The sequence below is a fragment of the Vanessa tameamea genome, chromosome 25 (assembly GCF_037043105.1).
Source record: "Vanessa tameamea isolate UH-Manoa-2023 chromosome 25, ilVanTame1 primary haplotype, whole genome shotgun sequence".
In the NCBI taxonomy this organism is placed as follows: domain Eukaryota; kingdom Metazoa; phylum Arthropoda; class Insecta; order Lepidoptera; family Nymphalidae; genus Vanessa; species Vanessa tameamea.
This window is the reverse complement of record NC_087333.1, coordinates 2969009-2995224: the sequence shown is the minus strand read 5'-3', so window position 1 is coordinate 2995224 and position 26216 is coordinate 2969009. Positions and strand designations below refer to the sequence as shown.

At 31.2% G+C, this 26216-nt stretch overlaps 2 protein-coding genes across 3 annotated transcripts in view; one reads left to right on the top strand and one right to left on the bottom strand.

The window, feature by feature from the left end:
* Window positions 1-15430, bottom strand: part of LOC113403500 (inactive dipeptidyl peptidase 10) — a 196724-nt gene extending 181294 nt beyond the window's left edge. For both annotated transcript variants that reach the window (XM_026644076.2, XM_026644075.2), the window contains exon 1: window positions 15212-15430. The gene's annotated coding sequence lies outside the window, so the exon portion shown is untranslated. The remainder of the gene's footprint in view (window positions 1-15211) is intronic.
* The window catches only part of LOC113403513 (zinc finger protein 93-like), a 122954-nt gene that overhangs the window by 87697 nt on the left and 9041 nt on the right, over window positions 1-26216 (top strand). The window lies entirely within an intron of this gene.

Sequence of the window (26216 nt, the reverse complement as noted above, 5' to 3'; positions counted from 1 at the left end):
ATTGATGTGAAATATGTACTTGTTTTTTGTTTTATTAATAATCTTCGTATAAATCATTTATAATTTTTTTTAATAATAATTTCATTAATTTGTAAATGTCAAAATTTCAGTAGGAATTGTGTATGAAAAGCGTCAATGTGTATGTTCGATTTTGACCACTTACAACCGTGTGGTCTATTTACTTGTCGAATGCCACGAAAATTGTATATCGCTCGATAAAATACAGTTGTTTAGCCAGAACAGGCAGATCTTGTAATTTATGGTCATAGTTACAATACAATATCAACGATATAAATATATACGAGTAATATATATATATATATATATATGTATGTCGTTCGTTCTGCTAACGAATTATTTTAGACTCGTCTTTGTAAATAGTTATTACATAAGTTTAAATGTGTGTGTTTATCATTGAGCATGTAGTGAATTCTTAATAGATATTCATAAAATAAATCACGTATGTGAAATAAAAATAAAACATCTGACTACTATTTTATATTTTCATCGTAACTACCATCATCATCACATTAAATTATTCACGTAGAGTTAAGTATAGAGACAGTCTCAAGACCGAATATCTTAATACGTCGTACTGGCGGTGTACCAAATCTTAACACCAGGATTCCAGTTTGAGACAAAGTTTATGCACTGAATCGCAAACTTTGAATAATTCATATTCCGCTTTCTTACCCGAGCTAAATCATAAAGCCGTCCCTTGCATTTACAATCCGAGTTACGAGAAAACGTTAGTCAACAAACGTAGATTTAGAGTCGGTTCCCACGAGATCGTGACGACATATTTCTACAATAATATACATACATACATACATCCGTTATGTGCGTCCGTTTTGACCATTGTTATTGACATTTTCAATGAAGACTAGCCATCATTATAGTGCACTAGTATCTTTGCAAAAAGATATGCATTACGGCAACGTATAACGAATTTATTGTACCCTGATTTTAACGAACCTGGAACTTAATTGAAAGATATTGCAGGCTATCCCATGACTGTGAAAAATACTTTTTTTTCTGTTAAAAATTGTGTGTATGTTTCCTACTACTTGGTTCATTGCGAATTAAAAGTACTTGGCAAATTACGTTTACCATTAATACACAAATTAAGGACATGAAAATTTAGCAATGTTTGTCTGTATAGATTAACTTATACGACCTACGATTCTATCGCTGTCATATCAATTTAATTACGGCACGATATTTTTATCGGGACGAGAAAACATCGTCACGGCGCTGTGAAAACTAACTCTGTTACATACATTTACATAGCAAGGCTACAATATATAAAGTTGACTTCGATTGAGGTGAGCCTTCGTATTAACTACGGGATATCTATAAATATACATTTATTTATGTTATTTCCTTTGAAAGGCCTCAACTAAAGTTTGGAAATTAAATGTATGAAAACATTTGAAAACTTATATAATTTATTGGTATCATTAAATTTTTTTGTATGTATCTGTGACATTTTTTCTAGTCTTTCAGAATCTATTAGGGTTTCCTTGTTTTCGTCAATTAAATTGAAATTCCAAAAGTATGAATAACTAAACCCAACTCAATCCAACTCAGACTACTGTTCTATGGGTTAGTATGATACCTGGGTTAGGACTTGTTTTCGTTATTTCCGATGATAGCAAACACAGTTATTCGAATTGTGTGAATATTCAACTGACTACCTATAAAAGTTGCAAATATACAGCCAAACATACAAGTGCATAGCGTCGGTGTACTCACTAATAAAGGTTCGGTCTACGGAATTCTAAAAGTCGACAAAATGCCTTAAAACGTATATATTAGAAGTATGCAGCAATTACTAATGTTCAGAAAATATCGAGAAAGATTAACATTAAAATTGAATCATAGTAAGACGTGAGCATGTACTTATTTAACGAAAATACCAACACAAATTTAGAAGTCATATCTTATGATTTATTATATAGGAGGGTAATTTCAGTATTTTCCTTTATAGCTGAAGGTTTTTTACGATGCTGACACTAAATCACAAAAATCCTAACTTATTTACGACTGAGCTTGATACGGATATAAGCTCATGTATTTATTAAAAAATTACAGCAGGCTTGGCTCTGAATACACAACTTGGACACGTTCCAAGTTTCCTATTTAGCTGAAGTACTATAAAGTTAAAATGTTCACTTGTTGACTGCCAGACAAGTAGACAAGGTTTACCAACGCCTTATTTACTGGTTCAGCATTTTACATTTAAAAATATATGTAGGTATTTATAATAACTAGTAATCGCTCCGTGGTTGAAATCATTTTATTAGAAAAGAAAGACTATCTATTTCATTCTTTATTATAAATATCAGTAAAGCTATGTCGTTTGACAAACCGATTACTTAGTGATTGGGCTTTGTGCAAGCCCGTTTCGGGGAGTACCACCCACTCATTCAGTGAGTGGTGATTGCGCCAGTGTAACTATTGGCACAAGGGACATAACATCCTAGTCCTGAGGTTTGATGGCACATGGGTGATGAATTTATAATTATAATGATCTCCCAGCGACAATGGGTAGCCAGTTAACATCAGATCAAAAGAATAGAAAAGGGGATTAGGGTATATTTGTATGTACTATTTAATTTTTGCCTATTTATAGATAGACAGTATATAGATGTAATTAAAATCAAGTAAGACGCACAATTTTTACCTTAAATTGAATTATTGTAGAAATTAAATTTTTTTTTTTTATTGTAATATTCAGCTGTCTACATACCTGGTAGAATAGAAGGGACCTTTATCCGTAGTGTAGTTTGTTTGAAAGGTAACCAATGACAATGACTGGCTTGAACAAGGAGTTGACTCCCCAAGTGCTCGCCTCCTCCTATCATTGGTTAGCAATATATTTCTGACTTCATTTACAAAGAATTGATTATATTGAAGACATAAACGACATACGAATCAAAATTAAAAATTTGCTTTATACAAATTACTCGCGTGGAATGGCGGCATGAATGCTGCTATTAGGTACGATTCACTGGGCAAAAAATTAACCAGGTACCCTGGCACCAGCGGATTCAATCAGACAGGGAATACCCTGCGTAAATAATCATATGTTTTATATATTTTTTTCCACTATTGCCTCTAATACTTTAAAATTTCAACCGTATACGGAAGAAAGATATACTTTGGAATTATTTTATACTGATGACTATGTACTGATGAATATTACAGCCGTATGTTTACTTAAGTACATTCCGTTGCGTCTCAAATCTTTACAATTGTTTCCTTGATATGAACCAATGGACAAACATGCGCTCTTAAGTAATATAAGTGAATTTTAGGTTACAGCTTCAGTAGGCGGATATTTTTTTTAAGTAGGTATTTTTATAAACGGTACGGGTTGAAGCTACCGCAGTCAGTTTTGTTGGCAGTCCCCAAAGGCTGCAGTATCAAATATTTACTTTAGTATATATGTTCGACAATATTAAACAATGTATTATTTATGATTGTATTCGTATCTACTTAATTTTTGACTCATTTTATAAGATATTTTCTAAATACCTGTATGTTTATTTACTGAATTGTAATTTGTTTGTTAGAATAAAATTCTATTAAACTTTGATTCCGTAAACTTCGTTCTATATAAACGCCGTTACTTCTGCTGACACAGATTACATTAATAAACGAATACTGAGCACATGAAACACTATTTGGCCGATTTTGAACTCGCCACCCTCCACAAAGATTCACGTTCAAACTACAGGTCTATTTCGGTATAAATACCATGGTCCAAGAAACGCAGAACATTAACTGTTAGTTTATAAGGATATAATAATATGTGTAAGGTACAGAACATTATAAATTGACAATCTTCAATTTATTATATATTCTTATTTTGCTGTTTTAAGTTTTTTTAAAGCAGAAAATTAATGAAAAAAAATTAACAATCGAAATTTAAACTTTAAAATTGGAACACTTTTTTTGACATACGACCTTATGCACTATCAAAAGCTTATTATATTCTGAAGACAAACAATCTGCACTATATATAATATAAAAATAACAGTAGAACGAACTCGCTGACGAATAACTAAATGTCAATCCAATTATCGAAAGTCACAAGCAAATCTACATCTAACTCTTAACTCTAAAAAAATAAAGATAATTTTTCTATAGCATATATTCTTCAATGTATTCTTATTTAGTCTCAATTTCGATAGATTTTTATCTATAGAGGTACAGATTTATGAGCTCTTGGGAAGTTAGAAGCAGCAATTTATTACCGATAACGCACATAATGTTGCCACGTGAGGACCTGTTAGTGCTTAGAAACTTTCACTGTGAACTGAAGTAAAAATAAACACTTTCTTGTTGAGGATTGACAAGAGAGAGTAATTTTATTTATCCACTTTACCTGCTTGTTATTAACTGCCTTGCTGGTTTAGTGGCTAGCTTATAATTCTACAGGGCTTCCAGTATATTTCCTAGATTTATATTAGGTATTGGGCGTTGCTCTCAATAAATTCTCAACAGCAACCCGGAGACAGTTAACTACACACTCGTACTGCAGTAAGTACGCAAGGTGGTCCTACGCCTGGTCTTTCTTGGGGCTATAAGAGTATGGTACTACACTCTTAGCATCTGTATTTCAGTCAGTCAGGTGCCACATTACCGAAAGTACGTAACTGCCTCAGAAAGTACATGAAGCGGTCTAGTGTCTGATTTTTCTCGGGTTGTATCGAATTTCCAACCTATAAAAAAACCATAATTAAGAGTCCAGCTGTGTTCGCGCACATACTCGTGCTCTACGATATATCCTGCACAGATGGCCGTGATATTGCCTAAAGTAATCGAAATTCTGTCATAAATATATATTTTTTAAATGTATTCTGAAAATGTTTAATAATTATCGTTTGATGATGTTGCCTGGTTATTATACTTACACACAGCTTGCAGCATTTGTTGATAACATTATGATATTTTTAACTTAAATTGTATGTCATTGGCTGTGTCTTTTTAGAAAAACAGTAACTGTTGAGTTTTATGCCGATCTTTTTCGATATATTTTATATTCCGAACCGGCATTACGAAGCGTTTATATTAAATTTTATCCTCTAACGTAACGATTCAAAATTGCTTGTAGGAGGCTGCTTGAATAATAATTTAAATCTAATTTTGATATTCAGAGTTAAATGTAATTTCTTCCATCAAATGATGTCTCGCTGCTATGAGCGATTTCTCTTTTACAATTTAAATTACTCCACGCGACGTCTTGTTCTAATCTAATCTATCATTGGTTTTGGAATCTTATACGAATAGGAAAGGTTAACTTTTTTTTTTTAAGTTACACTTCCAAGGGCTTAATTTCCAATTTCACTACGAAAAAAAACCAGAATGTTTCACTTATGTGATGCACAACATATAATTTTTCTTAATAAAGTCTATTAGTATTACTTACATTTTTTTAAGTGAAATATCTTTGGGCTCGACGAAAATCAAGGCAAAACTATCGTTTGGCTTTACTTGTTTTCGTTTGACAAGACTAATTATAACTAATTGGACTTTTTCAAAACGTTCTAAAATATTAATTGTCACTGTTGTTCAATAAAAAATTTGTTACAGATAACATTATAAATGCTGTAACTCTGTCTGTCTTTCACGGCCAAACCACGGAACCGAATTTGTTAAAATTTAGTTTCATGCAAAATTGAACCCCAATAAAAACACAGGCTACTTTTAATGCCAACACCTGATGAACACAGCAGCCTTTAAAACGCGAGCATAGCCGCGGGCGACAACTAGTGACAAATAAATTGAAGTGTACACTTAATCAAAACTTCCCTGTTGTATCAACATAGATTGTCCACTTTCAAGTCAACCCCGGGATTGTAATTTACAAACAATCTGTATAACTCCTCCAACGAGATTAAAACGACAGTTTAACTTAATTTATTATTTAACCGAGTTAGAAAATTGTTATTGATACTCTAGTACGAGGTCCAATTGCAAAATATTGCCTAAAAGATTAATGAAAAACTTTAAAATTAATATATTCTTCATGTATCTAGAATCTTAAGCGTACTTTTGATACGTTATGTAAAGTATTGAATTGAATGTTAAATTAACAACAGTTCGTAAAGTATTCTCTACTGAGTACCATCAGCAAAAAACTCAGTATTTACAAATTTATTCACGTAATGAAATCTATCAACGTCACGATATTCACAAATATTACAAAATACCATTAATATCACACGAATCGACCAGCCTATCTCCCAGCGTCAATACGTGAACCATCCGCTCGCCTTTTTAAATGTTTTTTTCCGTCTCATAACTATTTGATTACGGGACGTGGAAGCTAGCAAATAGAAAAAACATACTTAACCTGATTTTATCTTATTTCCCATTGAAATAACTCGTACATTTACTTTACTATATTATAGGATAATAAACAATCTTGTTTGTTTTTCTGCTGTCACGTGTCATAAAAGTTACGGACACGTCAATCATGACTGTTATTTAATGGAACGTAGATTCATACTTTACTGGTGATCAGGTCACATCAGTGTTTTTGATAGTTTGAGTTGTTTAATCAGTGAAATTACCATCACAAGTGAATTATCATTCTAGTTTCCATGGTTACCGGAATTACACATGCAATTGTTAATATTCTTATAAATCATTTAAAAAAATAGAATTATAGCAATGCCCCAAATTCTTTAAGACATTACTAATATTTATATTTACCCCTCTTTTTGAGCTTATCATTTGTGTTAGGAGTGGGGACGACAATAACCCAAGGGGTCAAGTTCGATCCCGCAAATTTTTACATCGCTAGGCGGCGACTTACGCTATTGACGCTTAAATTCTTATAAGCGATTACAAGTTTTTCTGATTTCGTTCAAGTGGAACGAAATCAGAAAAACTTCAGAAAAACAGTATTTGAACTCAGGATTTCGAGATCTGCAGCATTATAAGCTACTAGACCAACGAGTCCTATGTATATATATGTTACAATAATAAAATGCTCAATGTAATGATACTAACATCATTCGATTGTGTGCTTTCATAGTTTAAACAATTATTGTCTTCTGCATTACGTTTGAGGTATTACAATAAATATTTGACACTGTGTTAGGGCTTTGTGCAAACTCTAACCCTCATATTATACCACTGAACAGTAATACTTAGTGTTGTGATCCGATCCGTAGGGCAAGTGAGCGAATATAATGACAGGCACAAGGGACATGACTTCTTAGTTTCGAAGATTTGATTAATAACAAGAATGATGTAATATTTCTCACTCTGCCAATATGGTAAAAGACTACATATTTTATGTAATTTGTATCAAATGTCGAAGTTAAATAATAGTCTTTAGACATATCAGTAATAATAAATATAAGATTTTTTTTAAATATATTTTAAGGACAAAAGTATTATATTTCTGGCTATGTGCCCGGTGGGTTACCCTTCTGGAAAACACTGTAACGTTTAAACAGAAGCTTAAATACAGATTCTTTTATTTCAAACATTGGAAAAAGGCGATTATTTCGCCTTTTTGTACCATACAAATTTTCATTCCCGATTTCACCTCCTTGGTGATGATTTTTCGGAAACGCCTTAAGCGCTGACTTTTATTCATAAACACAAATCTACTCACCGATTTTGATATTTATTTCAGTAACTTTCATCCTATGTTTCATCCTCTTAAGTGATGATTTTTTTTTAATATTCTTTCTTTAACTCACTAACAGAAGTCTAAATACGGTGTGCCATATTTCTACCATCAGTAATCTTCATTTTCATGCAAACTTTCATTTCCTATAAAAACTCATTAGGAGATAAATTGCAAATCCACAAAGAAAATTGAAAACTGTTAGACCTTTCGGTTTACGCAGTGTTTTGTGTGTCAGTCAGTCATGTTAAATATTATTAAATAGATTATGATAAACGACTACAAATCGTATGTATTATATATTTTACATAAAATGTAACTAAAACAAAATAACAATGGCCGTAACCTAACATTGTTAAAAATTCGATTTTAATTCCAGTTATTTGTGAAACAATGCTATTCGTAAAAAATGAATCAAGTTCTCTCATCTTAATTAACATTTTTAGTTATATAAATCCAAACCTAATATTTAGATAAGATACAATACATTCTTACACAATAGATTTTAATAATTGTAAGTGATCTAGCTAAAGACGGAATCAAATTCAAACCCAGGTATGTATTCATGAATTTTCAAGTGTTAGTTCATAAACCTAGTGGTTGGCAATGAAGGAAAACATCGTAAGAAAACATGCACGTGGCGGATGAAAATCTGCCAAATATGTATTTATCAACCTCCACTGAAACAGTGTGAAAGTAATCTAAGCAGTATACTACGAACCGTCTATAGAAATCTTTATTTGATGTTTTTTGTTAAACTATTGATAAATCAAATGTTTTCTTTTTTTATTTAGAGTCTTACCAGCACTTGATTGGTCATTCTTCAAATAAATTGTACTATAAAATGCCTAATTTAACGAGAACGCCCACGGGATGTCGGCACATAATAACCGGATAGACGGACATAGTTACAAGGAAATTCGGATACATGTTACAAAAAATAAATTGTTATCTTAAAGAACTACACGAGAAATGTATTTGTTCATTTTTATATTCACAAATTATTTTTTGGCGAAACATATAAAGTAAAATAAAACATATAACGTCAACAACGATAACCAAATACACACACAATGTACAAACTTAGAATAATATTGACAGAAGTGAAACTAAATAATTGGTATTACCAGAAAGAACAAACGAACATATTCATTTTAAATGGAATGTAAATTATTATAATATTTTTTCAGGTATTTTTTTCACTACCTGCCCCGTCCGATGGATTGTCCTTTAAAAATTTTCACTTAATACAAATATGAAACTGTCACTTTTTCCTGGATAACTTTTCTTTTTTTATTATATAGGAAGGAGGGCGGGCACCTGGTAAGTGGTCACCGCCGCCCATAGAACATTGGCAATGTAAGAAATATTAACATACATCGCCAATGCGTTACCAACCTTGGGGACTAAGATGTTATCTTCCTTTATCTAGTAGTTACACTGGCTCACTCATCCTTCAAACCGGAATATAACTTATATTGAGTATTGCTGTTTGGCGGTAGAATAGTTGGTACCGACCCCAATGAGCTTATACAAAATTTTATATCAAATATAGTCCGCCTATATATTTCGTAATCAATATAATATACTCTAATATATAAATATATATATATATATATATATATATATATATATATGTATGTATGCAATGAAATTATATTAATAATAGAAGTAATATAAGATTATTTAAAATATATTTTTCACTATTCAACTCCCTTCATAATTTCTCTTAATAACGCTTGGCTAAGCTCACTTAAACCGCCCGCTAGAAAAATAACAAGTAATATGAAGGAATACTTATAAACTTACTAAGCTTACAATATTTCTATTTTAAGCTCTAGTGGCACAAGTATATACATAGGTATATAATGCATATGTAATGGATACCTCCTATAAAGAGCTTGTTTTCAATTTCTATATAAAGCACGTTAAATAAAAACCGTACCGTACCACTACTCAGACTGTGGTTTAATTGCATTTCGGTTCAAATTTATAGCGACTAGGGAGCCAGCAACAGGGAGGAGGTCGTTTCGCACGCCGCGTTTCCTATACAGGAAGCAATTACGGCGCACACGAGCCCAGACGCTTTGAGCACACACTTCTTTATGATTTTTGCTTGCCTGTTAACCTATATTTTAGATTGCATAAAAGTTACCTTTATTCCAACGACAAGACTTACAAAAAAAAAACTATTCATTCCGGATACACAAAAATTCTTAGGACAAGTTTTCAAACGATTTTTAAAGACTGTATGAAAAATTTTACTTTCATCGTATATATTAATTATATCGCCAAACAACAATATCACAATGTTGTCTTCGACTTGAAAGCTGAGTGAGCCAGTGTAACATTTTAGCTCTATGGTTTTCATATAAGGTATATTTAATTGATTCTATTCACATGTTCCGCTCGATATTTTGAAAAGTATAGTTGTATAGAATCCACTTAAGAAAGTCTAACACAAATTTGGACTGAAGCGTTTAAATGCAGTAAAACCGAGGTTGCATAGACACATTTATGCAAAGCTTAATAATACATAGTGTTGTATTACTAATATATTTCACAATTTTTTTTTTATAACAGATAATAGAAGCACCGCTGGACAAAGGCCTTATGTTCTTGAGTCGGAGTTTTGGATCTTATATTGGATTCTCGGTGGACACACGTGTGACAAAATTAAAATTTCGTCACGAAATTAATTATAAAAACAGATTAAGCATGTGAAAACTCAGTGACAGGGCCCCGACCCGGCCTTTGAACAGCAATTTTTTTTTTAGATTTTTTCCTTGGATCCTTAATACATAATGTATTTTCCGGTTCCACATAATTGTTATTAATATATATATTACCATCTAAGAATAGTTTATGATTTAAGAACATAGCAAAATAAAATATTTATATACGGATAGAACTTGAGATATTTTTGTCGATATATTCAAAACATCAAAGTCGTAGAGTAAATTGTTGAATCAGGCGACTAAATGTTCCTAAAATAACTAGAACGTCAACAAAAAAGGCCATACCAACAAGTTACATCTACATTTCATACATAACTTACTTCAATTTATTTTGAAAAAATAAACACTTATTGCACAAAGTAATATAATCATTTTTGTAAAATTTAATGAAACAATATGTTTAACCGTTTTCTATATTTATTAATAGATACTGTTTATACTTAGCCATTTGGTTCAGTTTTTTTTTTAATATAGAAGAAATAAATAAAAAATATATATATTTAAAACGTAGAAAAAAAACAGATCGTGCGCCAAGTACGCCAAGATGTAATTAAAATCACGGAAGGATAAACGATATTATAACTTAAAAAAAACTCCGATATACCCAAACTGGATATAATAAAGTAAATAAGTTAAGGACGGGTAGCAAGTCGAATTATAAGCAAATATTTCCTTACACCAGTTTCAACTAGAACACTGTAGAGATTGATCAATAACATAAAATATTAAAATCGCTACAAGAGGTGCTTACAAAATCAATCAACGTAATATAACGAAAAAGTCTCATTAAGAATGCTTCGTTAATTTCAAATTAAATTACAGGTCATTAAATACATATGAAATAAATAAAAATTGTATCAATTTTATGCTAATAATAATTGATACGATTGATTATTGAATACAGACCCAGTTGGCAGTAATACATTTTAAAATGATTTTCATTATTTAAAATTTATGAATAACATTTTTTGTACCAATGAAATTTGCTTCGAAAAGAAAAAAGAAAGTCTTAAAAAATATATCTATAAATGTATTTACGTCAAATAAATAATCTGTGTTAATTTATTATTATTAAAAATATAGTCTTCAGTATTATTTTAATACATAACTAATTTGATTTATTCTCGTCTAGTACTTCAAAAGGATTGGTTGATGCAAAGTTAATTGCATGTTTAAGTCGTTTGTTTATAATAAATAAAATTAATACCACAAAAACAAAATAACTATATATTATTATTAATAATACTATATATAAAGTAAAATAAAACATATAACGTCAACAACGATAACCAAATACACACACAATGTACAAACTTAGAATAATATTGACAGAAGTGAAACTAAATAATTGGTATTACCAGAAAGAACAAACGAACATATTCATTTTAAATGGAATGTAAATTATTATAATATTTTTTCAGGTATTTTTTTCACTACCTGCCCCGTCCGATGGATTGTCCTTTAAAAATTTTCACTTAATACAAATATGAAACTGTCACTTTTTCCTGGATAACTTTTCTTTTTTTATTATATAGGAAGGAGGGCGGGCACCTGGTAAGTGGTCACCGCCGCCCATAGAACATTGGCAATGTAAGAAATATTAACATACATCGCCAATGCGTTACCAACCTTGGGGACTAAGATGTTATCTTCCTTTATCTAGTAGTTACACTGGCTCACTCATCCTTCAAACCGGAATATAACTTATATTGAGTATTGCTGTTTGGCGGTAGAATAGTTGGTACCGACCCCAATGAGCTTATACAAAACTTTATATCAAATATAGTCCGCCTATATATTTCGTAATCAATATAATATACTCTAATATATAAATATATATATATATATATATATATATATATATATATATATATGTATGTATGCAATGAAATTATATTAATAATAGAAGTAATATAAGATTATTTAAAATATATTTTTCACTATTCAACTCCCTTCATAATTTCTCTTAATAACGCTTGGCTAAGCTCACTTAAACCGCCCGCTAGAAAAATAACAAGTAATATGAAGGAATACTTATAAACTTACTAAGCTTACAATATTTCTATTTTAAGCTCTAGTGGCACAAGTATATACATAGGTATATAATGCATATGTAATGGATACCTCCTATAAAGAGCTTGTTTTCAATTTCTATATAAAGCACGTTAAATAAAAACCGTACCGTACCACTACTCAGACTGTGGTTTAATTGCATTTCGGTTCAAATTTATAGCGACTAGGGAGCCAGCAACAGGGAGGAGGTCGTTTCGCACGCCGCGTTTCCTATACAGGAAGCAATTACGGCGCACACGAGCCCAGACGCTTTGAGCACACACTTCTTTATGATTTTTGCTTGCCTGTTAACCTATATTTTAGATTGCATAAAAGTTACCTTTATTCCAACGACAAGACTTACAAAAAAAAAACTATTCATTCCGGATACACAAAAATTCTTAGGACAAGTTTTCAAACGATTTTTAAAGACTGTATGAAAAATTTTACTTTCATCGTATATATTAATTATATCGCCAAACAACAATATCACAATGTTGTCTTCGACTTGAAAGCTGAGTGAGCCAGTGTAACATTTTAGCTCTATGGTTTTCATATAAGGTATATTTAATTGATTCTATTCACATGTTCCGCTCAATATTGCGAAAAGCATAGTTGTATAGAATCCACTTAAGAAAGTCTAACACAAATTTCGACTGAAGCGTTTAAATGCAGTAAAACCGAGGTTGCATAGACACATTTATGCAAAGCTTAATAATACATAGTGTTGTATTACTAATATATTTCACAATTTTTTTTTATAACAGATAATAGAAGCACTGCTGGACAAAGGCCTTATGTTCTTGAGTCGGAGGTTTGGATCTTATACCCCTACGCTGTTCCAATGCAGCTCGGTGGACACACGTGTGACGAAATTAAAATTTCGTCACGAAATTAATTATAAAAACAGATGTGAAAACTCAGTGGCAGGGCCCCGACCCGGCCTTTGAATCGCAATTTTTTTTTTAGATTTCTTCCTTGGATCCTTAATACATAATGTATTTTCCGGTTCCACATAATTGTTATTAATATATATATTACCATCTAAGAATAGCTTATGATTTAAGAACATAGCAAAATAAAATATTTATATACGGATAGAACTTGAGATATTTTTGTCGATATATTCAAAACATCAAAGTCGTAGAGTAAATTGTTGAATCAGGCGACTAAATGTTCCTAAAATAACTAGAACGTCAACATAAAAGGCCATACCAACAAGTTACGTCTACATTTCATACATAACTGACTTCAATTTATTTTGAAAAAATAAACACTTATTGTACAAAGTAATATAATCATTTTTGTAAAATTTAATGAAACAATTTGTTTAACCGTTTTCTATATTTATTAATAGATACTGTTTATACTTAGCCATTTGGTTCAGGTTTTTTAATATAGAAGAAATAAATAAAAAAATATATATATTCAAAACGTAGAAAAAAAAACAGATCGTGCGCCAAGTACGCCAAGATATAATTAAAATCACGGAAGGATAAACGATATTATAACTTTAAAAAAACTCCGATATACCCTAAACTGGATATAATAAAGTAAATAAGTTAAGGACGGGTAGCAAGTTAAATTATAAGCAAATATTTCCTTACACCAGTTTCAACTAGAACACTGTAGAGATTGATCAATAACATAAAATATTAAAATCGCTACAAGAGGTGCTTACAAAATCAATCAACGTAATATAACGAAAAAGTCTCATTAAGAATGCTTCGTTAATTTCAAATTAAATTACAGCTCATTAAATACATATGAATTAATAAAAATTTTATCAATTTTATGCTAATAATAATTGATACGATTGATTATTGAATACAGACCCAGTTGGCAGTAATACATTTTAAAATGATTTTCATTATTTAAAATTTATGAATAACATTTTTTGTACCAATGAATTTTGAAACTTGCCTTCGAAAAGAAAAAAGAAAGTCTTAAAAAATATATCTATAAATGTATTTACGTCAAATAAATAATCTGTGTATTATTATTATTAAAAATATAGTCTTCAGTATTATTTTAATACATAACTAATTTGATTTATTCTCGTCTAGTACTTCAAAAGGATTGGTTGATGCAAAGTTAATTGCATGTTTAAGTCGTTTGTTTATAATAAATAAAATTAATACCACAAAAATAAAATAACGATATCAATAATCAAAAGAACGACATAGTTAACACAAAGAATCGTTTTCTAAAATTATGGAAATTCGCAAGAAACTATTATCTGGATAGTTGGCGGTTTTTAAAAACAATATTTATATATTATTCGATCTACTTTTAGCAAAAAAAAATAATTAAAATATTTCTTTTAATTTGAATAAAGAATAAAACCTAAACAACGATCAAAAACTCTTTTTGAAAAATATATTTCAAATTTATTCATTTCACGACACGAATATATCAGTAACGTACGATTTTAATTCATCAATTAAAACTGTAAAATAAATTTATAATAATTTATGTTACATTTAAATAATTTAGTATAGTTTTTTATACCGACTAGGGATGTACATTAAACCGATAATGTTAATTAAGATCATCAACTCTACTTTTAGGTTAGAAGAAAATATCTTTATTTCCATTAACGAAAGAATTGTCTGACCTATTAATGAATACTATAGTTTCATTACAGTAAACACATTTTATTTATATCATTAATTATATTTATATATGCAAATTGAATAATTCGAAATACAAAATTAGGTCTACAAATGATTAGGAGATGATAGTAGTCTTCTTAACCTGGACTCACCTTTAAAACAATATACTGCGGTATCCCGGTGTCACTACACTAGCACTTATTAAAACAATTTTAACACTAACTGTATAGAACTAAGGAAACATCAAACCGAAATAAAAATGGGATTGAGTGATGTGCAACGTCCGATTATTTATCGATATAAATTCGATATATACATAAGTTGATAACCGAGCAGTCTGGGCTCCGGCGACCGACTGAAGCGACTGCGGCCCGTTTTCCCGGCGCTTTCGTTAGTGTTACCCGATTCGGGAAAACTCCCTGTAAAGATTTTTTTCATGTTTCTGAGCATAAATGCTACTCAAGCGAGAAAAGATGAAAACTGAATGTAACAAAAAAACAAGGACTATTAATTTTTTATAACCTGTGAAGTCTATAAATGTATTTCTACGTATGTTTACAAAAAAAAACAACTAAAAATAAGCAGATTTCTATAATATGCTTTACGCTGATATAATTATTTTATTATTCCTCATAAATTACTTGTTACGAAAATTGTATGTCGTCCTCACAAAAAGCATCAAATATAAAAATTTAATAAATTCCTTAAATTGTTGGTAATTTTTCTCAAAGCGGCCTCGTGACCCCGAATCCTTTGTGCGGTCCACAAACTGTGAACATACCTTTACAGTTCACAGCTTCCAGCAATTTCTGTGTCTCTCACACTCGCATTTGCTCAGATATAACTATCTCTGTCTATCTTTTAAACTTATGACAAACTAATGAAGTGAATTAACCTGCTCGCATGGATAACTATTGATATTACGTTAACAACTAACAGTTTAATGATATCTGATACAAGCCTTAAGGTGTATGAGTAAGTTAATTTTTAAATACATTTCTAACTAATTGTTTTAGAATTATTCAATTCTTATAAACGCTAAAATTCTTAGGACCAGTTTTCAAAAGTTTTTCCAAGACTGTATAAAAAATTCTAATTGGTAGAAGGGCATCTCATCATCTAAACCCACTCATTTTATATTATGTCGCCAAACAGTAATAGCAATAGTGTTTCGATTTGAAGGGTGAGTGAGCCAGTGTAACAAGAGGCACAAGGTATATAACATTTTAGCTCCCCAGGTTGGTTGTACATTGACGATGGTGACTACTTACGAGTAAGGCACGAGTACTACAAAAAAACTTTTTAATACTTTTTGTAAATATTAACAGAAATAATTAATTTTTAATTTCTGATAACAGGGTCAATAATTGTAACAAACGATTTGATGAATTCGACATACGGCTTGAATCGAGATAACTAAACAAAGTTAATTTTTAATCATGGTCGAAAAAAAAAACGTTGAACTAAGAAACTGGGCGTAGTAAAGTGTTATATCATTTAGAACACGTGAATCTTAAATGAATATAACAGATTCTACTCGAACAAGCACTACTAAATTTTCATTTGATTCTTCTTATATTTTATTCTCGCGGTCGGCACTGTAGGAAACTTGCTAATATCGAATGAAGATCTGCCACGTGTTTTACTACCAACCCTCAATGGATTAACGTGGTGTAATGACCAAATATAAGCCAACCTTTTAGAAAAACACCTGAAAGGCCAACATTGGCCCAAAGTTAGTGGCGATAGCTGAAAATTCTATTACTTTAACGGCAAAGAATAGTTAATAGTAAAATTTTTCAACATTGGTAATACCTGTACAATTATTTCTATTTTTATTTTTAGCTGCGTATTTTTTTTTAATATCAGGTCATGGGTATAATTCTAATCCAAGGACAAGTGAATTGGGATCTCTTGGACGGCGGGTGTGTTTACTAATAGTTCAATATTATCACTGTTTTCATAGTATAACTTTTTTTTTTAAATCATAAAGGTAACGGGTAATTGGGCCACCTCATGGCAATTGCTAACCACCGCCCATAGACATTGGCGCTATAAGCAATATTAACCAATCCTTACATCACCAATGCATCACCAACCTTGGTAACTAAGATGTTATGTCCTTTGTGCCTGTAGATAGACTAAATCACTCTTTCAACCGGAACACAACAATACTACTAAGTATTGCTGTTTAACGTTGAGAGGAGAGGAGGAGTGCTACCACCGAGTAGATTAAAAGTGAAAAATGAATATTTTGCATATAGACATAATTAGTTTCTGCGGTGAACATATAAGGATAAATGCATGCTCCACCAATTAGCGTACTTCTTGTTATCTAAACACTCTCAAGATAGCAAGACAGCAATTAACCATCCGGCTTCTTGCAAGCTCAGCTCAGGCCGCCATAACCCGTGCATACTACTCCTATAAGTACTTATGTTCTTACATTTCAAACATAAACTTCTGAAGCAAGATTGCCTGATCGTGTTTTCGTCTTGTCGACAAAACAGTTTTCTCGATTAAGTTAATGAGAGTAATAAAAATAGATAGATAGTGCACTAAAAAAGCTATAGATAAATTTTCTAGCAATCGGCTATGACTCAGCCAAAGCATGTTAATAAAGGTAAACTACTTTATTTAACCAAACGATATTGTTGGGATATTTAAAAAACTAATTACGACTATATATCTCTTTCTCGCTCTCTCTCTATTTCTCTCTCTCTCTCTCTCTCTCCTGTGCATTTATTATACCAATCTGATGGTGGGGTCTGCGTTCCTAGTCTTTTGGTTCCACTTCGATTTATTTAATTACGAGTATATATATATACATTTATTTATACTCGTAATTAGTTTCTCGATTCAAACACGTCAATTTTAAATGATGATTACGGGTTTAGTATCGGGCAAGTAGCGCTTTTCCATGATATTAAGTAGTCTTTATAAGTCATTTCGTTCTCAGAAAAGAAACACATTTTGATGTTACTCTACATTTGTATCCACCATTCCGCGAGCAGCGTGGCGGAATTAGCTCCAAAACTTCTTAAAAAAAGAAAAGGTTTAAACTTTAGTTATTATCTAAAAAATATGGTTGCAGCACCAGCACACAGCACAGTTTTCTCCTACGCGTGTGTTACGCTTGCAACATGGCCCAATTTCTGCTACATATTGTCATTTCGCTGAAACAATTCTTTATCTAACATAAATTTACGTTTTACCATTTCCCATCAGATATTCTTCCGGCAAACAGCAATCCTTAATATTCTTGTGTTCCAGTTCTACAAGTTCTGCCGGTGTTCTACAGGCACAAGGGACGAAACTTCTTAGTTCCCAAGGTTAGTGACGGACTCTTGATGTAAGGAAAGGTTAACATTTCTTACAGTACATAGCTATCTATGGTCGGCGACCACTTACCGATAGGGTCATATGCGCGTCCACCTACCTGTACCATAAATAAAAAAGCTAATTTATTATATAAATCTTGTAATTAATATAATAACACAAATTAAATATCTAAGACTTAATATAAGAAGTGCTATTATTGTGTGGGAATTATTGCTTGCTATATCGAAAATTTTATCTTTTGAAATCATAACGACAAACGGTTGTTGATGCCAAATCACATTTCCAGAATTAGCGATTGATGTTTACAAATAAAATATTAAAAAGACTGTCTTGTATGTGTTATATCTGTAAAAAAATTAAAAAAATATTTGTTTATTTTATACAACTGTGAAATAACTTTTAATGATATTTATATATTACTAGCAGAACCCAGTAAACGCACTGCCTGTGTATATAAAAGTAACTTTCATGGCAACGATGGTCAATTGACTTCGAAACCTATTAACATAGTTCTTAAACTGACATACCGGTTTCCATTTTTAGATATAAGATGGGACGCGTTAAATTACTATATATGTATGTACATAGCGCTATTATTCGTATTAAGAGCTTGATAGTATATAAGCCGCCCAACAATGTGGAAGTGTCAAGTTCACCGGATCAGTTCCTCAGAGTAGTGAAAGAGAAAAGCAAGAATCTACGGACATTCCAACTATTAACACAGTTGTGTGACCATAAATTGGTGAAAAAGCTGGGAATATTGGTTTACATTTTGAACACGTAAATAACATATTTGATGCAATAACAATGTTATTTATACCTAAATACAGTAAGTTATACATAGAATTGTTGCTTGGAGTTATATTATATAGAGTAACCTAAGACGAGCGAAATTTCCAACCCCTTATAATTAGGCATTCATAGAACTTCTGGGTTACTATGAGTCATTATCCGGTAAAAAACGATCGATATTAAATTGTTTATTCACATATAATTTTATAACAGATAGTTTTAAAATTTATGTATATATTTTATAAACTGTTAAATTACTTCAAATTTCGATATTATAAGCGTATTTATTTTCAAACCCATTTAGGTCATTATACAGAGATTAATTACTCCTTTGACTCTGCATTGCGGATAAATATGTAGTTTTGAATAGAAATATTATCGCTTTAATTACATTTCTAAAATCTGAATTCAGTAAAATATTATATACACGATGGTAGAGCTTTGTGCAGCTCTGTGAAGATGGGTACCACCAACCGGTTACATTAATTTAATGATCCTTCCGCCAATCTTCATAAACTCTGTATTTACTGTGTTTTAAGTGTAAAAGTGATATCATACAGATTTAAAATTAAAGATAGTTGATATGTTCAGAAATCTAACGTTATTATTATTAATTATTATTACTAGTGGGTGGCACGCGAAACTACTCTATTATTCAACAGATTTTTACAAATTTGGAAACCTATGACAGGTTTTTTTTTTTTAATTTCATTGTAAACTGACGACGTCTGTTCGCATAATTTAAATTTGTTTTTTTATACAGCCATAGCGACGCTCTCTACGTGGCCGGTAACTTTTTCCGCTCTCTAAAATAAATTCTTTGTTAAATCATAACAATTTAATAAATTCCAATAAAGAATCCTCTTTATTTTTCTGCACATCTACGGCTGGAGCTCTTTAAAATGAGACTATAACCGATTTTTTATGTGCAGCTATCGTCCCATAATCACTGGGACCAAAATCGGATTGAGTTATTAAAAGATTCGTGACATAACACTAACTTTTTATTATTTTCGAAGTAGATGAAACTAAAAACTGACTGTGATTATTTTTAAAAAAATATACCTACCAGGACTCCATACAATGTGAGATGTAATCAAGTTTAACTACTAAATATTTAATGTTCCGAGCTGTTTCCTACTAGTAGTGAAGTAAAATGAAGATTGGAGCTGGCTGTAATTACGTTGCCTTGCCGTTCTGTGCGCCTGGTGGCTACTTGTTTGAAGAGGAAAATCACTGCGAAAAAAAAAAGATTATAGCTTAAAAAAAGATTGGTTTGAAATATAATTATGTAAAAAAATATTTTTATTATACGTCACAAACAATAATTTGAAGGAGAATAGTAAAAAAATATATTTAAGTAATAGTAGTACATAATATAAGTTTTTACTTTTTAAAAGAATATATTATATTGTTTTTGGTATATCAGATTATTTATCTGTCAAATTTATGAAGACGGGGTATAGACACCTCCAGACACTTTCTTTTCACTCACGGCGCGCCCGTCAATGATAAATTATTATTATTATCGGCGTGCATTACATGAGTGGGTGACGATCGTGCTTACAAGGTGTTTTAGTGTGCGTGTGCCGTCTAAGAGTAAAGACAGCAAAAAAATACAAAAAATTACTAACCTAACCCGACGGGCTTGCAGAAAAACCTAACACCACTATTTCAATAAAATACACATACTAGTTCTCTTAAAAAAACAATTGAATCAATTTTAAATAAAACATTAACTACAATGACTTTTTTTTATATAAAACATTTTTTTTATATATAAACAAATCAGGTTTAAGTCTGTGCCGAGCCGAAAGTAATGTAATAAACAAAGATTAAAGAACAGATATAATTACAAAAAAGTACTCTACTTAGTTAATAATGAAGATGATAGCTTGCCAGAGTTGGTTAAGCCCTTTTCTAGTATATATATATATATACATATATAATGTAAAAAAAACCTTCATAAATACACCTGCAACTTCTGATATTTTTATTGTACGTAATTGAGTTAAATTTTGCTTTTTACTGCATTTTCTCTTTCTAACTTTTAAAGTGAGTTTAAATTTTTTTAACATTTTTGCAATTCTATTATATTGTAGGCATAGAAGGCTAAAATTTGGCAGTACGATGTATTGATTGTGCCACCCAAGGTACTATTTTATTAATCTCAATTTATACGACATACAAGTTAAAAGAAATTGGTCTAAGAATATTCGGGACTGTTCCAGAAAAGTAGAGATAAATAGTATCGTTGACTAAGCAACGACCCTGTAAAATAGTCGACCCTTCGTCGGAGCTATTATAAGAATGAATAAAAAGAAGACAATTCCCTCATTTATACACCATCAACATATTTTAAGCGAACTCCAGCCATTGTTCAAATAAACGTTTGACAAGGTAATGAAGTTTTAGACGATCCTCTAAAAATATAGTATTTTACTTTCCAGACGAAATAGTACCAAAAAAAATAATACTTATTCTTTGAATATATTTACATAAATATAAGCATTTTTTTTATTGAAATAAAATAACTACAATCGGAAAAGAGCTGCGAACCTGAGCCGATCAGGCCATATTGAATAACAGAAGTCGAAATATTTATTTATTTGTTTGCTTACAGCTTTCTTGTTTATTAGAATTCCTGGAGACAATTGACGTAGCTAGGCATCGACTTCGTCGTATTATCGTCTATGCAGATAGTAGTTATATATTAACATTTACAAATAAATGCAGTATAATGTCCTGTGCTGTAGACAGATGACAAAACTTAAACAAACACAACACGATTATTTAAATTATCAGTTTCGTTAACATCAATAATGCGCCATTAAGCTAAAATTTTCAAGATCTTAAAAGAGCTGCAAATCTTCTCTTGCTTGTTTTTTTTTTTTTTTAATATCTTAGTCTATAGTAAAGGAAGACATCGCTGAGAAGCGTGTCTGACTGAGTTGTGCAGACTGTGTGTAATTGTGACTTGCGTTATAGGAGCGAGGTGAAATTATCATCAAACCCCAACAATGGAACCTTTGCAGACCATTGCACTGTATAAACAGACAGACTGCCTATTAATTAATTACTGTATTAGTTATACTTTTTAAGTATGGTATGAGTCTTTTTTAATATACACCAGCAGCTGAATAGTCTCACAACATAATAACATCGGCAAACGAAATCAGTTAAAAATAAATAAACCAACTATAATATTTCATTTCAATTGAATATAAAAAATACAATTTTCAACTTTCATTGAATATTAATGAAGATGATTTACCGACTCTGAGCTCTCTCATTCGAAATTTGAATTTCAAAATCTATGAGGGATATTTTTCGATCCCTTTTAAATTATTTTTTTCTCTTTCTTTATTACATTTAAATAAGTTTAGTTTTCGAATTTCCAATATAGGAACTTATGTCCGTTATATTTTCGCGTGAACATTGTCGAAATATTACAAAAAAAAATGAATTGTGATGATGATTAAGCTTTTTAATGATTAATAATTAATCTGACCAAAACTTAGCCCCATATCCATGGGACGAGATAATGACGATGATGATTCAACGAAGGAGTTATTCGTTTTATTCCTTAAACAAAAAATATATAACCAAAGAGAAGAGCGAAGAAATAGAAACCGACATTGCAACGTCAGTTTACAAGAAATTACGCTGCAAACAGATATATGGATTGATAACGTATTGCTGGCACAGATTGTACATCATACATCTTGAAAATGACCTATATATCAGGTTAGATAGTAAAAATCACAAGATGAATTTGGTATTTAAAACTTCACGCGAATTCCACTTTTATCCCTATGGTGATAGTGAAGATATTTATATGTTCAATGATATATACAGAAAATAATTCTTTTTCATTCCGTCTTTTATAAAGTATTCAATGCCTTATCTCTGTAACAAGGTTTTGCTTATTGTAAAGATTTTATATAAATCAATAATAGAAATGTACAAAGACTTTAATAGCAGTGATAAAATATAGGCGATTTTTAGAAGGTTATGAAAAGACCAAAAGATTTACGCTCAGTTGGAAGAGAAAGGTACAACATTGATAATAATCTTTGAAAAAAACGGTCAAGTGTGAGTATCACTAAAAGAATGAATATTCTGTATACAGCTATCGATTTCGACACGATTACGTTCGAAAAAACAAGCTAAACTGAAGTGAAAAAAAATTATATAAAACTTGGACAATGTGCGATTTGGCGTAAAAGTAATTATCCCAAAATTATATTTAATTTACAAAAAAATTTTTTAAGAAAACCCTCTGAAGCAAAATTGCGTTTTTTGTAATTTTGATCAGAAGCTTTAAAAATATTGCAAGACGTTTGAGTAGGATTATTCTTCATACATCTTCATCGTCTTTCAACGTCACAAAGACAATTAATTAAAAAAACCACACGGTGGAGCGGAGCAATACCTCTTCGTGTTGCTTAATTAGAATTGTGACAGTTTTTCCTACGTTATCACGATGGTATAGCAAATGTATATAATTGTATTTACTGTATTTGTATGATAATACCATGGTCCACCTGTTCGATTTCGCTCACGCCGGAAAATCTCTAACTAAATACACAGGTGTATGGGTGTGTGAGTTCTAACACAAGTGCACTATTTTTTTATTTTTTTTTTTTATGTTAGAGGTGGCAAACGAGCAGGAGGCTCACCTGATGGAAAGTGACTACCACCGCCCATGGACATCTGCAACACCGGGGGGCTTGCAGGTGCGTTGCCGGCCTTTCAGGAAAGAGTACGCTCTTTTCTTGAAGGTTCAAATATTTATTCCATCACTCTCATGACAATGATTAATTAGTTAATTAATTAGTAAACGGATTTACATACATTCTGAGACACGGAACTTTACGTACTGCCAGCTCCAAGAATGAGCTACTACTGACAACGAGTAACTTACAATGAAAAATCCTAATAATTTTTTGTTAGTTCGGTCAGAGTTTGAGCTAAAAACCAGCTCAAGATATGCGGCCTTATTAGCTAGTTAGCCAACGAGGCAGTCTTAATTGATACCATAATATATGTCAAATCTGTAGTTCAGCCCGTAAATGTCCACAGCTAGAAATAGGCCTTCGTTTTATTAAAAAAAAATTAGAGCTTAATCGACCACGTTACTTCATCTATAGATACTATATATGGCTGAATTTTATCCACATAGAGATGTCTCTTTCAAGCACTAAATAAATAAAACACTAGCAATAAAAGAAACGACTCATATAAATGTTTTGAACCGCCATCTTCGGTTAAAGCTTACTAAATGTTTTGAACCGCCATCTTCGGTTAAGAATCACGTGTTCCAAAATTAATTCGAAATCAAAACCAAATCATCCTTACAACATAACGAGTTAATGTCAACAGGTTTTAATATAATTTGTCGGATCTTGAAGTAATCCACGTGTACGTTTTATTAACCTTATTAATCACATTCAAACAGCTACGGATCCCCAGTGAAGACAATGTCGGTATAAAATATATTCCACTATATTACGTCGCCTTATTGCATCCACTGGTGACAGGAGGGACGGTTCATTTTTTGCCCAGAGGATCGAATATATTTAAGCGTCCAGAAGTGAAATAGATTTATATTCGAATAAATTAGAATCCAAGAGGAAGTTACATTTACTAGCTGATATTCTTTGAAACAAATGTATTTTTTTATTGATAAAAATAACATTAAGTATGTTTATTAAGCACGAGAAAAAAGGAAAATCACGTGTCTTGCTTCGAAATCTCTTAGAATGGATGTTTTGTACTCGGACTTATATCCCTTGAACAATTTGTCTTTCTTGTCTTGAGTTATTTGAAGCTTCGACTATGTTTTATTTTGTAGCAAACATTTCTGTTTCAAGAATCACTATTTTGGGATTTTGTTGGAGTGTCTGCTTGGGATAACGTTTGTTAAATTACAATCAAAATTAGTATTAAAACTTAACATGCAGACACAAATATAGAACGCTTGGACGAATATTTTTTGTGAGCTTAGTATAGCTAACTCTATCGACCACATCCTGAATGGAGGTGTGATCTCCTAAAGATGGACGTCATTCATCAAAACACAACACACGAACTATTTACAATGAAATGGATAAAATTAAGCGCGACACACATGTGAATTATCTCCAACGTGCAAATTTCCTAAAGAATCTTCATTAGCGAGCACAAGACAAATTATAAACACATGGAAATTTAATAGCTGGCTCAATCTTCGGTTAAGATATCTCAGCTGATATATTCTATACTTGATACAGTACTGGATAAACACATATATCGACATTCATCGCTAGAAGTCACCTGAACTGTAAACATGATTTATTTCTTATAATAAACCGAAATTACAATGAATAGCATTTCGATCGCATAAACATATTAAAATTGCCCGTCAGTTTCAGACGAGAACGTTTATAATAAACACTAAGAAAACAGTATCGATTTTCGTTCAACTCCAACCAATCATTCCGTTGAATAAGTAATAGCGAACGAGAATTCAGACGCTTACAGCAATTTAGGCGAAATATTTTCATAAAAGCCATATCGTTTGTATTAAAATATGTATCTTGATACATTACATTAGTCATATAAACCTAAAGCATTTTAAAAAGGCAAAGTATTGACAAAGATTGTAATTACATTGCGACTCACATAAGTGATACGTTTTTTTTTTTTTTGTGGCAAAAACCTGTGGTACAGCTCTTTAAATTAAAAAATATGCAGGTGGGTAAAGACAGTTGCGCTTTTTAATACGATTGATTTTTAACTTGTTTTTTTTTTATTTTACTTCGTCATAAGCAGAGCAAAGCATTACGATAAAATACATGAATATTTTATAAAAACAATGAGAGGCTTTATTTTTTTTTTCATTTTAAAAAAAAATATCTTTAACAGGAAATTAAAACTGGAACCTTTAACCGAATCATAATAAAAAAAAGATTGCCGTTGCAGCAGCTTGCTCGGCTTTGGTATTCTTTGCCCAGTATTGTTATAAAAGAATGCAACCGT